The 13,502-nt window shown below is 40.6% G+C and overlaps 1 protein-coding gene and 1 non-coding gene across 4 annotated transcripts in view; both read left to right on the top strand.

Annotated features, from left to right (window-relative positions):
* FTO (FTO alpha-ketoglutarate dependent dioxygenase) overlaps positions 1-13,502 on the top strand; it is a 413,000-nt gene that overhangs the window by 52,418 nt on the left and 347,080 nt on the right. The window lies entirely within an intron of this gene.
* LOC133748939 (U6 spliceosomal RNA) lies at positions 7,875-7,981 on the top strand. The gene has a single exon (XR_009864536.1). It is a non-coding gene; the product is annotated as a U6 spliceosomal RNA (small nuclear RNA).

Below are 13,502 nucleotides of genomic sequence, written 5' to 3' on the forward strand. Positions count from 1 at the left end.
ACTCAAAGGAATGCTCCCCCCTCACCCACTCCTGCCCCAACTCAAAATGAATCTCATTGTAGAGCTCCCACTGTCTTTGACCATACAGCATCTAAAAAAAAAAAAAAAAAAAAAAAAGGCAAGATGTGGACAGGTAAACAAACATTAGTTCAGTCTACTGCCTGTCATTAAATGATGACTATTAAATATGATCGCTGATACTCCTCTCTTTTTTCACTTTCTTCTCTTCCCCTGATTGATTAAACAGGTTTAGAACTGATTTTTAAATATAAGAACTGTAGCTTGGAGGTGATTTTTTAAATTTTAATCTTTTTAAAGGAAAGCAAACAGTATAGAACAATCTGGATTGGTTTAACACCCTTTGGATTGTACATTTCTCACAAATGCTAATGAATAATTCAGCAAAGCCAAACACAATCTGCTGGTGGTATCTAGTGTTATTCACACTTGCTAATGAATAATTCCCTTTGGCTTTTATAGGGCAGCTCTAAGGAGTAACTTCTGAGACTCAGATGGGTTATTATTGGGCTATTTGTCAGTGTCCTTGGGGCATTGTGAGCCAAAGCCCAACTTGGCTATCCATTCCACATACCTTCTCCAATTCTTCTGGGAAACATGCCACTCTTTCTGTCCCAGCTTTTTAGCCCCAGAATGTTGCTATGAAAGAGGCTAGAGCAGAAGAGGCCCTAACAGGATTCACTCCATTATAATTTCATTGATTCTGTCCCTTCATTGTTTCCTTCAAATAACTGTTTATTGAGAAGACCTTAATAGGTACAAGGTGGAGAGCATGGCATTGTGTATTATAACAGAGGTCAGGTGGATTTTGTGTGATATGTCCTCAAGTGGAGTGTAGGGTATGTAGGAGAGGCATAGGGTCCTGGGGTAGTTTGCTTGGGGTCTTTGTGTCACAATGAACAGTTGTCATTTTCTCACCATGTTCTGAGTTCTTAGATATGCAATTTCAGTACATATTTGTTATTGATGGTGTTGTTGAAATGGTTATATTGTTTTGGATAAGCCTGAAAGTTAATTAATCTTAGGACTGCTTTCAATATAAGCTCTATAAAAGATCCCACAAACAGTTGGGTAAATTGTTAATTTCTGCTGAACCCAAGTCAGAATGTGGTGTGTGGAGAATCCAAGGAGGATGAATGGATTTATTTATGCCCGATGTATATACCTTAGCAGTCATACTGCATAATGTATAATTTGAGATCAGTGAGGTGCACTCAGCCTTGGTGAGGTTGTCTTTGGCAGCTTGTATCTGTTTCAACTTTTTCTATTCAAAGTTTTTCTCTTCTTCTTGGGCACATTGGAAGATTATAATTCCTAGCTTATTTGTAGTTAGGTGGGATCAAATTTGTTCTAGCACATGAAATGTAACTGGAAGTGATGGGTATCATTTCCTGGGCAAGACATTTAAGAGACAGCATGCCACTTGGCTGCTTTAACTTTTCCTGCCATAGCTAGTGGCCTTGGAGGCCATGGGTTCCAGTTGCTGGGATCGCTGTTAGGCTGAATTCCAGAATGATTGTGGAGTAGAGCCCTCTGCTCTCCCACATTGGCTGATGCTAGATGGGTACCTGAGCAAGAACGAGACCCGTGTTGCATTAAGCCCTGAGATTTGGGGGTTTACAAGTATTTGTTACTACAGTGTCGCTAGACCATTGTCATCAAAACAGAGAGATTAGAATAGGAAGAGGTGTGTGTATGTGTTATGTAGAGTCTGTTGTTAATGAGAATTTAAGTAGCTTTGTAGAATGTTTAGTTTTTATTTTTTAACTATAAATTTTCAAATTATAGTTGTATATTTATGCAGTGGAGATAAAGTTAAGATTGCTGAATGTAATGTAGAATAACTAAATCAGGTTAATTAACATATCAATTGCCTTTTTTTTTTGTTGAGAACACTGGAAATTTGAATTCAGTGATTTTGAAATGTATATGCTTTTATTTACCATGTTCAGTATGCTGTACAAAGTATCTCAAAGCACACACACACCATGTTCTCTTGTGTAGTTGATGCTTTTGTATCTTTTGACCATCATTCCCTCCACTGTTTCCCCTCTCCTCCCAATCTCTACTCATTACCATTCCGTGCCCCTACTTGTTGTAGTGCAGTTATTTTAGATTCCACATACAGACAAGAATGAGGTATTTGTCTTTCTGTGTTTATGATATTTTACACAGCATAATATTATTCAATTCCATCTATGTCACAAATGACAAAATTTATTTATTTTTTGAGGCTGAGTAGTATTTATTCCATTGTGTATTTATACTGTGTTTTCTTTACCCTTTCGCTTGTTGGGTACTTAGATGGACTCCCTTACTTGGCCTTTGCAAACAGTGCTGCAGTGAGTATGGGAGTGCAGACATCTCTTCAGCAAACTGATTTCAGATCTTTCAGATAAATATCCAAAAGCAGGATTGCTGGATCATATGGTGATTCTGTTTTCAGGTTTTTGAGGAACCTCCATGTATTTTTATCATAATGGCTGTACTAATTGACACCGTGACCAACGGAGTACAGGTTTCCCTTTTCTCTGTATCCTTGCCAACAGTTGTTATCGTTCATCGTTTTGATAATAGCTATTCTGACAGGAGCAAGGTGTTCCTTTGTTGTGGGTTTAATTTGCATTTACCTAATGATTAGTGATGTTGAACATTTTTTCATGTTATCTGTTGTCCATTTGCATGTGTGGTCTCCCCCACCCCCAATGTCTACTTAGGTCTCTTGCCCATTCCTTAATTAAATTATTTGTTTTCTTTCCATAAATTTGAGTTTTTATATATTTTGGATATTAACAATCATCAGATGTGTGTCTTGAAAAATGTTCTCCTAATTGTCTCCATTTGTCATTTCTTTTATTATGCAGAAACTTTATTTTAATGTAATTCCACTGGTCTCTTTTTGCTTTTAATGTCTATGCTTTTGGGGTCAAATCTAAAAAAATAATTGTCCAGGCTAATGTCAAGTAGCTTTTCCTCTGTGTTTTTCTCATAGTTTTATCATTTCAGGTCTTCTGTTTCATTCTTTAATCCATTTTGAGTTTCGAGTTGTGTTTTATATGCATAAAGGCCCCGTTTCATTCTTTTGCTTATAGGGATCCAGTTTTCCTGATACCATTTACTGAAGAGACTGTTCTTTTTCAAATATGTATACTCTGTACCTGTATTAAAATTAATTGACCTTAATGTGTGAGTTCATTTCTGGCTTTCTATTCTGTTCCATTGGTTGATGAACCTATTTTTATGCCAGTACCTTACTGTTTTAATTATTACTGCTTTGTAATATAGTTTGAAATCCAGTCTTTGTTCTTTGTGGTTACCTTGGCTGCTCAGTGTTTCTCTGTGGCACAAATAGTTGAAGTGGCCAGGGTGGAGGCCAGCGCCGTGGCTCAACAGGCTAATCCTCCGCCTTGCGGCACCGGCACACCGGGTTCTAGTCCCGGTTGGGGCACCGGATTCTGTCCCGGTTGCCCCTCTTCCAGGCCAACTCTCTGCTATGGCCCAGGAAGGCAGTGGAGGATGGCCCAAGTGCTTGGGCCCTGCACCCCATGGGAGACCAGGAGAAGCACCTGGCTCCTGGCTTCGGATCAGCGTGGTGCGCCGGCTGCAGCGCGCCAGCTGCGGCGGCCATTGGAGGGTGAACCAACGGCAAAGGAAGACAGGAAGACCTTTCTCTCTGTCTCTCTCTCACTGTCCACTCTGCCTGTCAAAAATTGGAAAAAAAAAAAAAAAAAAAGAAATGGCCAGGGCGGGTCAGGTTGAAGCCAGGAGCCAGGAGCTTCATCCAGGTCTTCCATATGGGTGCAGGGACCCAAGCACTTGGGCCACCTTCTGCTGCTTTCCCAGGCACATTAGCAGGGAGCTGGATGGGAAGTGGAACAGCTGGGACTTGAACTAGCACCCATATGGTATGCCGGCATTGCAGGCAGTGGATTAACCAACCAAGCCACAATGCCAGACCCGATTTTGTCCTTTCTTGCAGAATATAGTTTTAAATAAGAACTGAAGGGACAGAAAATGTGTTTGTTTCATGAATTACTAAGTAATTTGTTGGAGAAATAACGTTGGTGTAAACAGAGTCATGATAATAAAAGAATAATTAGTAAAAGAGGCAGAGTTTTGTTGAGGCTTTCATAACTTATATTAATGAATTTGAAATTGTGCCTAACATGTTTAAATGATAAGATTGTGAACCTGTAATTGTTTTCTTACTAATTAAGTTTTCTTGTAATCAGTTGCATTTGCAAACCTGCTTAGATCTTATGCCAGGGCCTTTTTTTTTTTTTTTTTACATTTTTTTGAAGGAGTGTAAAGAAAAATAATTGGAAGAAGAAGAGATAACATGGTCACAATCTCTACAAATGGTTATCAAAAAGTATTAGACGTAGTGAAATGGAGTTTTGGGAACTTGAAGTCTTTATTAGTTTATCTTTTGGTATAGCATGGTACATGGCAACGTAGTACAAGCTCAGAACAAGTTTATATTGAATTTATACAGAACATGGAAGATACAGAAGACTTGTTTTTGAAGGTTTTTATTTAATGAATACAAATTTTCATATGTACAGCTTTTAGGGATATAGGTATCTTTCCCCCATTCTCACCCTCCCACCCACACTCTCCCATCCCATCTCCCACTCTCTGTCCCATTCCATTTTCCATTAAGATTTGTTTTTAATTGACTTCAAATACAGAAGACCAACTCTTTACTAAGGAGAGATTTCAACTATTTGCACCCACATGACACACAAAGTATAGTTTGAAGACAAGTTTTACCATTAATTCTCATAGTACAGAGAGAAGGACAGAGGTCCATCATGGGGAGCAAGTGCACAGTGACTCCTGTTGTTGATTTAACAACGGACACTCTTATATTTGACGTCAATGATCACCTGAGGCTCTTGACATGAGCTGCCAAGGCTATGGAAGCCTTTTGAGTTCACAAACTCTGTCGGTTTTTAGACAGGGCCATATGCAAAGTGGAAGTTCTCTCCTCCCTTCAGAGAAAAGTACGTCCTTCTTTGATGGTCCCTTCTTTCCACTGGAGTCTCACTCATAGAGCTCCTTCCTGCAGTACTGTTTTTTGCCACTATGTCTTGACTTTCCGTGCCTGAAATGCTCTCATAGTGTTTTCAGTCAGGTCTTATGTGCTGATTCTGAGGTCAGAGTGCTGTTTAGGGTGCTTGTCATTCTATGAGTCTGCTGTGTGGATTGCTTCCCATTTCTCTCCTTTGTAATTCTATCTATTGTTATTACCAGGCACTTTGTCTCATTTATGTGATCCCTTTGACTGATGGTCCTATGTATATGATCAATTTCATACTTAATATGATCACTTTATCACGTAAGATGGGATTAGTGCCACCCAGCTAAATGGGATTTGGAGTCCCATGGCATGTTTTAGCTTCACCTTTAGGGGTAGGTCTATGGGAATGTATGCTGATTTGTACAGCTCCTCTCTCTCTCATTCCCACTCTTATTTTTAACTGGGATCTATTTTCAATTGACTTAATACATCTATGATTAATTCTATATTAAGTAAGGAGTTCAGCCAATGGTATTAAGTAGAAAAAAAAAAAAAAAAGAATAATGGGGCGGGTGCCATGGCGCAGTAGGTTAATCCTCTGCCTTGTGTGCCGGCATCCAATATGGGCGCCGGGTTCTAGTACCGGCTGCTCCTCTTCCAGTCCAGCTCCCTGCTGTGGCCTGGGGAGGCAGTAGAGGATGGCCCAGGTCCTTGGGCCCCTGCACCCATGTGGGAGACCAGGAAGAGGCCCTTGGTTCCTGGCTTCGGATCAGCCTACCTCTGGCCATTGCGGCCATCTGGGGAGTGAACCAAGGGAGGGAAGACCTTTCTCTCTGTCTCTCCCTCTCACTGTCTGAAAATTTAACTCTCAAATAAAATGAATAAAAAAAAGAATAAAAAATAGATAAAGTGAAATAATAAAGTGTTCCTCGACAGTCAAGACAAGGGCTATTCAAGTAATTGAGGAAGACATTTCAGAGAATGAGAACTGAGAAGAAATGAAAATCATAGATGTGGGGCCAGTGGTATGGTGCTGCAGGTAGTTGCCACCTGATGTGTGTCTTTGCTACTCCACTTCTGAGCCAGCTCTGTGCTGATGGCCTCAGAAAAGCTGTGGAAGATGGCCCATGTGCTTAGGTCTCTGCCAACCGTGTGAGCGACCTAGATGAAGCTCCTGCTTCCTGGTTTTGGCCTAGTTCATGCTGGCCATCTGGGGAGTGAACCAGTGGGTAGAAAATCTCTCTGTCTTTCCCCACTCCCCATATGGGATGCCAGCACTGCAGGTGGTGGCTTTACCTGCTATGCTATGGCGCCAGCCCCAATATTCATATTCAAATAAATGTCATATTTTGGAAAGTTTTAAAGATAGGCACTCGTACTTTGAAACCAAATTATTGTTAGTGTGTTGTTAATCTATTAGGTGTCACGTTTTGGTTTTTCTTTTTTTCTGGAAACATTCACATTTTTTCTTTTTGTAACTTATATAAGTAGCTATCTCATCACTCACTCATAAGTATATATGTATATATGCAAGAGAAGTGAAAAGTTACCATCTGTACAGAAATTTGCTCACAAAAAATTATTCATAATAGCAAAAAAAAAAAAAAAAAGAACGAACCCAAAATGTCCATCAGTTGCTGAGTGCATTTACAAACGGTCTATCCATATTATGGACCATTATTGTGCAATAAAAATGAATGAAATTCTGATCTGTGCTATAGCATGTGTTAATGTGCTATGCCAAGCACAAAAGACTGTGTATTATATGATTCCATTTATATAAATTGTCTGTAACAGGCACATATATGAAGACAGGAAGTGGGTAAGTGATGCCAGGGGGTGGGATAGGGTTAGGGGGAATCAGGAGTGAGTGCTGGTGTGTAAAGTAGTTTTTTTGGGGGTTATCACAAAGTCTTAAACTTGGAATGTGGTGATTGTTGCATCATTCTTTGAGCCACTAAAAACTATTGAATTGTACACTTCAAGTGGGTATATTTTATGTACTGTGAATTATATCTCAGCTATTAACCAAAATAAATCTGCCATGGATTACTCGCTTTCTAGTAGTGCTGCTGATTAAACACACCCTTACTAAAGTGACAGGATTTGAACCTCTTCTATTTTACCTTCTACAACTAAGATTTTCCTAAAAACAAAATTGATTTATAGTCAAATTCCCTTTGATCCAGCCATTCACCTTACATGAATTTATTTCACTTTGTATACTGGCACATATGCACAAAGACGTTTGTATAAGAATATTCATTGGCATTATTTGTAGTGGCAAAACCTAATAAATAATCTAAACATCTATCAGTAGGAGATAGGATAAATAAATTAAAGAAGATGAAGCTAATGAATTTGAAACAGTCTTCAAGATGTTTAGAAATGCTAGAGAGATTCAATAGTGTTTACCTCTTAGGGAGGGAGAATTTTGAATGGAGAGGGATAGCTTTTTGCAGAGTTATACTTTTCTTTTTAAAGTGTATTTTTTTGTTTTTCATCTATTTGAAAGGCAGAGCAAGTTAGGAAGCGGGGAAAGAGATAGAAAGAGATCCATCCTCTGGTTTAATCCCCAAATGCCTGCAACAGCCCGGGCTGGGCCATGCTAAAGCCAGGATCCCAGAACCCTGTCTGGGTCTCTCATGTGGATGGCATGGGTCCAAACACTTGAGCCATAATCTGCTGCCTAGGAAACCGTGGATTGGAAGTAGAGTAGTCAGGACTGGAACCCAGGCACTCTGAGATGGAATGCAGGCAACCCAAGCAGCAGCTTAACCTTCTGTGCCACAAATTTCGCCCATAGGAGTTTTTTAAAATAAATTTTTTTATAGTGCTAGCTTTGGCAGCACATTCAGTAAAATTGGAACGATACAGAGAAGATTAGCATGGCCTCTGTGCAAGGATGACATGCAAATTTGTGAAGCGTTCTATAGTTTTTGATTGGATAGGCATATTGGCACGAGTGTCGATTCTGTCCTATAGTTAGTGTTTCCCAGAGTTAGTTACGCCCCTTTCACCTGCCCTTTATAATGTGCATGCCTGTGAATAAACCCAGACATGTTCACAGAAAAAAATAGCATTATTCATAATAGCCAAACAGTAATTATACAAATGTCTATCAACTTATGAATGAATAAACAAAATGTGGTCTATCAGTACATTGGTGTAAGTAGGGTAGGAGGAGATTTGAATATAAATCAATTCTGTTTTGAGGAAATCTTGAAAAGGAAGTTAGTGCTGAACTATTATTGTTAACATTTTAAAAAGGTGATTTCTGGAGTGCAACTCAGCCCAAATAAACACTAAACAACATAAACCAAAAAAACAAATCTTGCATCTGTTTGTACATACCCCTTTTCAGCTCATGTGGAATAATTTGTATTAGAACTCATCCCACTTCAGCCCCTCCACCACTAATGGTGCGGCAATTATGTGGTTCCACAGTAATTTTTACACTGTCTTCTAACTCAGCTGTGTGGTAGTAGTGTATCTGCAGGGCAGGCATGTGGCTTGCAGAGGACAATATCAGGCTGCCCACAATTATTTTAATGTCTTCTGTGAAATGATTAATGAAGTTTATAGTTATAATAAAAATAAACTCATTCCCCCCAAGCTATAAGAGGATGCAAGTAAAATTCATGTAGTCAGATGTGACTACCCCGCCCCCCCCTTTATAAGAACCCTTCATTGAGGACTTTTTTAAAATCAAGGATTGCTTTTTTGATGTGGACATTTACTTGATCTAGCCCATTAAAGTTAAATATGAAAATATTCTAGGAGTTATACTTGCTCCTCTGGTTATACACTTCTTTGCTGTTGGTATAATCGCATATTAAAAAAAAAAACAACTTCTTGCAAGTTTTGCATCTGTCTTGGTTGTTTATAACACTAACTTTGTAAATTACAAAATATTCGCTGCGATTTCTCGTGGTTCCAGGAGGACCCATAATTGGGCTATAAGTCCTACTTTTTATTATCTGGTGTTATTCTTGGTGGTTTTTTTTTTTTTCCTACCTAATGTAAATCCTCCAGCCAGCCTGCACACTGACTTGCTAAGACTGCTGTCTAGAGAGGTGAGCAGTTGGTGTTTGGAGTGTTTAACACAGGGCCCACAGCTGTAATTTAGACATCTCTGTGAGAAAGAGCTCAGTGGGCCTTGCCTCACCATATCCTCAGCTAGGAAGTATGGGATTGCAGAAGCAAATTCCCTGTCCCCCGCCCCCAAAATCTGCCTTCCTCCCCTAGCCCCCCACTTCCTGGATCTGCAGCTTTCCCCTGTTCTGTGAGCCTAAGGTTTTTGCTCTTTTTGTTTTTGAGAAGAAATTCCACTTTCTTCATGTTCCTGCTGCTTACCACCTACTGACCCACAGCCAGAGGCTGCTCCTGCTGCAGTTTCAACATTTGCAGCACATGGCAACTTGCTTTATGCAACTGACATCTTTATTTAATTGTTTAAAAATTGATCTGGGAGACAGAGAGCAAAAGAGGGAAAGGTAGACAGGCCAGAGCCAAAGCTAGGACCTGGGAAAGCAGACCTGGTCTCCCACTTGGAGCCATCTGTGCTGCCTCCCAGGGTCTGCAGTGGCAGGAAACTGGAATCAGGAGGCTCAAGTGGGTATCACACACAGGTACTCCAATGTGGAATGCAGATGTCTGAACCTGAGTCTCAACTGTTAGGCTAAATGCTCACTCCTAACTTTTATGTTCTGTGTGTATTGTTAGAGAACAGTTCCTCTTGGAGCAAGGCACTATTTATGAATTTTCTAAGGTTAGATGTTTTATTACTGTCATTGATATGAATACTAGTACTGTTAGAGTTGTTTTGAGTCAGACCTCCCCATAATACAGCTGAGGCATACTGAGGCCCGGAGAGTTTGTTGTCTTTTAAGATTACACAGCCACTTAATTACAGAGCTGAATCTGTAATTGAGAATTCCAGATCATGAACTCTTTTCATAAACCGAGCTGCCATAGGTACCCAAGATACTTTGAATTTAAGGGAAAATTTATGGTGAATTAGGAGAGGAATGCTAATAGTGGGATGAGCAATTCTCCATTAAAACACCTCCACAATGAAATGCTCAGGAAAAAAAGCAATGCTGAGACATTTAAAATAGTGTTTACTTGCACTGTAATCAGGAAGAAACAAATTTTCATTTGTTACATTTCTGATATGAGAGTACGTTAAAAGATTTGTGGAAAATGTGCATTATTTTTAATTGCATGCTTCATGAGCTCATGGAAGAACCCTGATAGTGCCTAAGTATGCTTCCTGGCACTTCCGCGACAGCTTCCTGACAGTTTGAGACTATTGCTTGGTGGTAATTCTTCCTTTTGGTATCAGTGCTGGAAAAGGCAGACGACACAGGGCACAAAAGGAGCTCGTAGCAGAACAACTGTACAAATATCATTTCAGATGGCTGTAGGCAAGCCAGAAGCCCCATCTTTCCTAGGTAGAAGGGCTGACCTGTTACTATTGCTAGTTGTGTGTACAACATGTGTTAGAAGAAGTAATTATTTTTAGCTGACTGACTATGACCAAGATTAATAGCTCTTGAAAGGGCCATAATGAAAGGCTGCCCCGACCGGCTTCTACATTATTCTTTATTTATCCTGCTCTCATCCCTGTCACCTTTGGGCATCAGCCAAATGTCATTTATGTGAGATGTGCCCCTTGGATGTGAAAGGCCTCTTTTTCTTAATGATGGGAAGCGATTGGGGTGCAGGACCGAGGAACTCGGACAGTTGACGTGACCTAGAGGGAAATCCCCCCAGGTCCATGGGAGTCACAGAGACAGGTCACATAATCCTGAGGGAGGAGGAACAGGAGGGTATTTAGCTGTCTGACCCGGACCATTGAGGTGTATTTGAGGGAATAGAGGGAGGACTTCCAGGGCTCCACTGTCAAGTCCATATGTTTCCATGGCTGTTCTGTTTGGAGCATCTGAAAGTTTCTTATTCCAGTGAGAAGTTTTTTGATTGAAATCCTCATCCATTTCTAGTTTTATCAAGACTAGAAGTTTGCTTGTGGTGGAGAGGGCAAGTTGACGCTCAGATACCTTCTTGCCTCTTTTTTGTCGTGGACTTTTCTGGGCACAATAACTGCCCAAGGCGCTGGTAGCATTTCCAGTCCTCCCCTGCAGCTGGGTGTGGCCCTGTGACAAAGTGAGAGGATGCATCCCCTGGTCGTTTCTGGGGAGTTTCCTCCAGAGAAAGCTGGTATGTGCCCTTTGTTCTTTTCTTCTGGGCCCTTCTTTTATCCTCTGTCTGGAATGTAAATGCTGTGTTTAGATCCTGGTGGTGAGGGACAATCCTTAGGGTGTGAGTGGGGAGGGGCCCGAGTCCCTGAGGACTTCCTGGCAACCACCTTATCAGCCTGGTTAAGCCACTGTTATTTTGGCCCTTCTTTTCCCTTTCCCTCCCCTTTTACTTTCCCTCCCTTCCCCTCTTTAGGATATATTTATTTCTATGAAAGGCAGAGTGACAGAGATTGGGGGAGGGGGGAAAGAAGAGGAGTGTGTGCAAACACTTCCATTTGGGGTCAGTCCCCAAATACCTACAACAGCCAGGGGTGGGCCAGGCTGAAACCAGGAACCAGGAACTTAATCCAGGTCTCCCATGTGAATGACGGGAGCCCAAGCACTTGAGCCATCTTGTGCTTCCTTCCCAGGCACATTAGCAGGAAGCTGGATCGGAAGCGGGCTAGCTGGGACTTGAACTGGCTCTCCAGTACGGAATGGTGGCATTACAAGTGGCAGCTTAACTCACTGTGGCACAATGCCAGTCCCTGTTTTAGATTTTCTGTCACTTGTAGTCAAACCTTAACCAAACCGCATTGCACAAAAGCAAAATAAATCCTAGGACCTTTGATTTCCTTTCCCCATGCTAAATCTTTTTTTTTTTTTTTTTTAAGATTTATTTTATTTATTTGAAAGACAGAGTTACAGAGAGAGGTAGAGACAGAGAGAAAGGTCTTCCATCTGCTGGTTCACTCCCCAGATGGCCGCAATGGCCGGAACTTTGACGATCTGGAGCCAGGAGCCCGGAGCTTCCCCCAGGTCTCCCACGTCTGTGCAGGGGCCCAAGGACTTGAGCCATATTCCACTGCTATCCCAGGCTGTAGCAGAGAGCTGGATCAGAAGTGGAGCAGCTGGGACTAGAACAGGTGCCCATATGGGATGCCAGAGCCCCAGGCCAGGGCGTTAACCTGCTGGCCCTTCCATGCTAAATCTTAATACAAAAATTTAAATAGATCCTTCTCCTTTCCTTTTGAACCTCTACAAATTAAAACATATTAAAAAAGATAGTGTAGTAACTTAATGAAGAACTGAAGACATGGGAGAGATACTAGTATAGGAGATACGTGAGAAGGAGATTAGCAAGAATGCTAGAATGGAAAACAGCATGTTTGGGACTGGTTGGAGCAGCCTTGTGGGAGCCTCATCACCTTGCAGCACCCGTTTATTCTTAGTTTATTCGAGGGCCTTTGGGACTGAACTTCATCTGCTTTCTTAAGGCCCTAGGGAGCTTTTTTAAATTTCAGATTTCAGATGTCAACTCTCTATTGAGGACTTCTACTTTTAGGTCCCTGGCGTGGTGCTGCTGTTGCTGTTTTGCCTTTCTTGATTTTGGCTATAGTGTTTGCCTGTGGCCATCTTAGTCCTCTAATACTATTTCTATTAGATAATGTGTACTCTACTAGCCATGGTAGGTTACAAATTATTACGAACCCAACCCTTTTAAAAGAGATGCTGAGATGTGTAGTTATTTTTCACGATTTTTTAAACTTGAAAGAGCAGAGCAACTGTTTGGTTCACTGTTCTCATTAGCATTTATAAAGTGAACTGACAGGAGAGTTTTCTGTGCAATGTTTTTCCTGTTTCTTGCCTTTTAATTTGAAGAATAGCAGGATCTTGTCTTTTGTTCACACGAGTAAAAGTCCACTGAGCTGGAAAAGGAACAGTGTGCTCTTTGTGTACTCAGAGCATTTGAATGCTTTTGGTCACACACTAGTTGCTGTTTAACGACAATAAAATTGTGACCGAAGGAGATAAACATTTAAAGGATAAATGACAGGGTTGTTAATCTGAAAGCAAGTTTTGGAGCATTGTTGTTTTTAGCTAATAGGTATGTAGCCAAGAGTCACAGAGATGGTATTTTAAGTCTGAAACTGAATGAAGTCAATGTTTCCAACCAGTAGAAAGAAAAATCATCACTGGACTGCTTTTAGATTGGTTTTTAGATTGACAAATAAAAACTCTGTTAGTATACAGATATTTTTGTGATGTACAACACGATGTTTTGACATGTGTATGTATGTTGTAGATTGGCTAAATCAAACTAATTTATTACCTGAAATAACTACCGTTTTTCTTTTGTTAACAAGAATACTTAAAAATCTCTCATAGCAATTTGCAAACACACCATACATTCCTGTTATCTATAGTCATCATGTCAT

This window comes from Lepus europaeus, chromosome 19, assembly GCF_033115175.1.
Source record: "Lepus europaeus isolate LE1 chromosome 19, mLepTim1.pri, whole genome shotgun sequence".
NCBI classification, from domain to species: domain Eukaryota; kingdom Metazoa; phylum Chordata; class Mammalia; order Lagomorpha; family Leporidae; genus Lepus; species Lepus europaeus.